The sequence below is a fragment of the Crocodylus porosus genome, unplaced genomic scaffold, assembly GCF_001723895.1.
Source record: "Crocodylus porosus isolate Cpor-Errol unplaced genomic scaffold, CroPor_comp1, whole genome shotgun sequence".
NCBI classification, from domain to species: Eukaryota; Metazoa; Chordata; order Crocodylia; family Crocodylidae; genus Crocodylus; species Crocodylus porosus.
Window position 1 is genome coordinate 190,454,399 of NW_017728906.1, and position 5,117 is coordinate 190,459,515.

Sequence of the window (5,117 nt, forward strand, 5' to 3'; positions counted from 1 at the left end):
CCCCCGCTCGCGCCCAGGGCAGCCGCCGCTCCCCTTGCGCGGGGCAAGCGGCTCCGGCCGCGCTGCAGCGCCGTGCGCGGCCCGCGCTGCCCCGGGCTTGCGATCGCGGCTTGAGTCTGCCCCGGAGGTTTCATCACCGATGCAGGGGCATGACGGCGTTCCTGCAGTCAGGCCCTTGCATCGTGCGGTGTGCTGATCCGTGCATTCGGGCACTGCTGCGTGCATGCATCGCATCGTGTGATGTATCCTTGCATTCCCGCATTAATGCCGTCGCATCCTGTGATGTACTGATTAAGGCATTCATGTCAGTGTATTGTGTGATGTATACATGCATTCGTGTGTTTCATCGCGTGATGCATTGATTCCTGCATTCGTGCCATTGCATCCTGTGATGTATTACTGCATCCATGCATTACTGCATTGGCGTTGCGTCGTGTGATGCATCCATGCATTCCTGCATTCGTGTAATTGCCTCGTGGGATGCATTGATTAATGCATTCATGTATTCCTGTATTCATGTCATTGCATCATGTGATACATTCATGTCATTGCATCATGTGATGTATAAAGACATACAAAAAACCAGAACTCTTGGTTCCAAAATGATACCTATTATTAGACCAACTGGTATCATTTTGGAACCAAGCATTCTAGTTTTCTGTATGTCTTCTTGTTTCAGACCAACATGGCTGCCAAGTGCCCCCCTGAAGTGATTGTCATTGCATCGTGTGGTGTATTGATTAATGCATTCATGCAATACCACATTCATGTCATTGCATCATGTGATGTATTTATGCATTCCTGCATTAATATCATTACATCATGTGATGTATTGAGTAATGCATTCATGCATCACCACATTAATGTCATTGCATCGTATGATGTATTAATGAATTCATGCATTACCGCATTAATGTCATTACATCGTGTGACGCATTAATACATTCATGCAATACCACATTAATGTCATTGCATCATGTGCTGTAGTACTGTACTCAGGAAGGAAAATGTACATGACTATTACATTTTAAAAACCCACCGTATACATTGGATTCAACGTTTCATATTTATTTTAATGCATGTCCTATCATTTATCTCTTGGGTAACTCTCTGCCGGCTCCTGGAGATTGTATCTGTTTCCTGGAGACTCCAGGGCAAGCCTGGAGTGTTGGTAACCCTACTTTCCCTGCAGGGCTGGGCTGCTCCTGGGCCTCTCTACATGGCTGGATGAGGCTTGCTGCAAGTCGCTGGATGTGGGCCACCAGCTGGATCTGGCCCGTGGATGGGCTGAGCCCTGTCCATCCGGTGCACGGGACAAAAAGATTGAGCGCCACTGGTCTAAAGCCCTGGGACAGGCTTGCTACAGAGGCTTTGGAATCTCCCTGGAGGGGGTGTTTAATAATGGGTTAGGCGAGCATCTGTCAGGAAAGGTTTATGTCTAAGTGACCCTGCCTTTAGGCAGGTTGGACTGGATGACCTCTCCAGGTCCCTGGCACTCTCTTTACGTATGATACTTTATGTTATTCCAGTCGTGCTGCCTTGTGTAGGGCAATTATTGAAGAATGTTATGTCTTGCTTCCTAAGGGATCTCACACTACAGTTGTAGACAAATTGTTTTGAAGTCAGCTGGATGCCTCACAGTAAAGACAAGTACCCTTAGGGTTTGAGATGGGCTCCTGAAAGTAGGTACAAAGTAGGTATAGAATAAATCAGGGGTTGGCAACCCCCAGCACACATGCTGAGCATGGCATGTGAGGCCATTTTCCCCAGCGCACATCAGGACTGGGGATGCAGCGGCTGTTTGCAGCCTCCTGGCTGCAGCCGGCCCCAGCTCTGGGTAGCTGCTGCCAGCTGGGAGCCTGGGCTGCTCCCAGCAGGCAGCTGGGATGCTGCAAGTCCTGCTGGGAGCAGCCTGGGCTCTGTGGCTATCAGCAGCTACCCAGAGCCAGGCCGGCTGGAGCCAGGAGGCTACAAACAGCAGCTGCCTCCTTGGCCCCAGTGGGTGTAATGCCGGCACCTGCTGCCTTCCCGGAGCCCAAGGCCAGGAGAACAGCCAGGGCTGGGGCCAGGGCCGGGTGTGGAAGGGCAGCAGCTGTTTGTAGCCTCCCAGCTGCAGCCAGCGCCAGCTCTGGGCAGCTGCTGATAGCCACGGCGCCCAGGCTGCTCCCATGGAAGCCCTGCTGCGAGCGGCCCAGACTCCGGGGAGGCAGCACATACCCGCAATGCTGCTCGCTGTGCTGCCCTCACCGTTTCTGCAAAGTGGCGTTGGAACCCAGCACAGGAGCAGCATGGGCAGCAGCATGGGGTTGTGCTCCTCGCTGTTGCCCCTGCCTGTGGGGGAAGTGTGGCCAGGGCAGCAGGGAGCTGGGAGCAGGCAGCTTTCTGCGTCCCCTGCTGTGCCCTGCCAGGCCGGGTTCCAACGCTGCTTTGCAGAAGCGGCAAGGGCAGCACGGCAGAGAGCATCACTGGTATGTGCTGCCTCCCCAGGGCCGGGGCTGGGGCTGGGAGGCAGCTGGGGCCAGGGCGGAGAGGCAGCAGATATTTGCAGCCCAGGTTCTGGGTAGCTGCTGATAGCCACGGAGCCTGGGCTGGGGGACAGGGGCTGTGGGTGGGGAGCACAGAGCTGCAGCGCTGGGTGGCAGGGGCTTTGAGTGGGGGTAAGGGGCACAAGCAGATCATCCTGCCATGTACCCCCTGCCCTCATTTTGTTTTTCTGGTGTGCTGGCACTCCAGCACCTTCCAAGGTAGGCACTGTGGTGTTTTTCGGCACTCCGGCCAAAAAACATTGCCTACGCCTGCTATAAATTAATCCTGTCTCTGTTGAAGTCAATGGGAGTTTCTCCACTGACTTCAGCTCACTGAGGATTTCCCTCTGTGGGTGCATCTACACATGCAATTAGCATATAGCAGTAAACTCTGGCACAGTCTGTGCTGGAGTTTATTTTTTCTGGCTTCAGCATTTACATATACACCCAGGACTGCAGCATGTTGAGACAGGGCGGAGAAGCCCCAGCTGGGCAGAGGACCCCGGGGGTCAGCCTGCCAGCCCAGGGCTGCTCCACCCCAGCTCAGTGTGCTGCAGAAGGGTTGGTTGGAGCACAGGGGTGCTACAGTGTAGGGCTAGCCAGCAGGCAGGCCCTGTACTGGAGCACCTTTGTGCCCCAGCCAGCCCTGGTCACTGTCTGCACGTGCATTTTGGTACAGGTAACCACTCAGCTGTAGGAAGGTACTCGAGTTGGACAGTACTATGCTATAACAGAGTTGATTAATTTATTGCATGTGTAGATGGTGATACTTTACTGCAGAGTTAATGAGTCAGCGCCGCAGTAAAGCCCACATATAGATGCACCCTACACATACAAATGTTTTGCTTATTGTTCAGCTTTGTAAGCAAGCTGATAGTATTTCCCCATGTATGTAATCTCACACCTGACAACAGGGACAGCAGCAGGACTACTTGTGTATGTTATTTTCTGCACTTGTGTATTGGCCAGAGAGATGTCCAAACACAGGATATATAACTTTGCAGTGCAGCACACAAATATTACCATATAAGATGTATATGTGGTTTTAATTATTGCTCTGATAATTTTTTTCCAAGTTTATTTTAATTGCTCATCTTTTAAATGTTTCTAAAGTTATCTGGCATGAAAAGTCAGAAGTAGAGCCAATAAGCACTGATATAAACACATGCAAAAATGCTACAGATTTGTATAGCTCTGAGGGGGACCTCCATCTAGATCTTGCCAAAATTCTCAGCTTATTACTGTTATCCCTAGCCATAAATATACAGTTTTCAGGAATCAATTTGTGCATCAGCTTCCCTTGGACTTTGTTCTCCAGTGATGTTTTACAAAGAATGAGTATAGTTTCAAACATGGAGAAAGAAACGTGGCAGCAAAAAGCCATGGGAAATGGCATGTTTTAGGGAACTCAATTCAAATAATATTAAGTAATGTTTTATTTGAGTTTATTTAACCTAGTATGTAGTGTTTCTCAAACTTTTTAGACTGAAGGCCAGGGTTTGAATTACACTTTGACTCTTGGGGGTGGGGTCTGCAAAAAATTAGGCTGCCCATCATGATGGTCTAATAAAATCTGAGACCCCCAGGTTATGAGCTGGAAATCTTACAGGCAGCTCTAATTTTTTATGGGGGGGGATCAGTCCCCCCCCACAGTTCCCCTGTAGTTTGAACCCGGCCTAAGGCACTTTTTAGTAGTCTCAAAACACTCCTTAAAAATATCAACTTTTAGTTTTCATTTGAGTTTTTGACTACAGAAAAATAGTAGAAGAATTCTTCTGTTGCAAAGAACTTAAAGACCACAACAGGGCAGAATGTTCTTAATCCTATGGATTTGTAACAGGGAGATGGAGGTTCCTGTTATGAAACAGGCTTGGACTTACTGTAACACCACTGCTGGGCAAATAAAAAAGTGGGTGAGATAAGAAATGCTAGCCTGAGAGCAGGTGGTGATTAATTCATAATCAGAAGAACTGACATCTTCGGGGCCAGGAAGTAATTGCCCACAGGTGGAGAGCGAGATAAGGGCTCGCTGGGAAATGGGTAACTGAAAGCAGACCATAATGCACAGCTGCCCTGCGGAGGAACCGAGCCCCCCCACAAGGAGGGGGAAAGAGAGACAGTGTGCTGAGGAATTCTGGAAGGGGGGTGGACTTTTAGGAGCAGAGCAGCAAGAAGCCCAGGGGTGAGTTACTCAAGCTGGCTTCATTTGCCCTAGGAGAACAGCTGGTCTTACTGCCAGCTGTAGGTCTGTCTGGCCTGGGGCTGTATGAATTAGGGACCACATACCTTTTTTTTCTTTTGGGCCCTCAGGCAGGTGCATGTTGTGTTAAGAAGGGAGCCAGATTTTCAGTTGGTTTTCTCAGTGGAGGTCTGGAAAGGGACTAGCAAGGGGAGGTTTGGAGGTCCCGGTAGTGCCTGAGAGGCCCAGAGAGTCTTGAGCCTGCTGGGGTGGGGCTAAACTGAAAATATCCAGAAGACATAGGAACTAGGGCCAGGGCTCAGCACCCAGAATTAATGGAGACTGGGCCGGGCCCAGTGCCCAAGAGGAACAGGACCTGAAGATATAACAATGTGAAGAAGTAAGAGATTGGA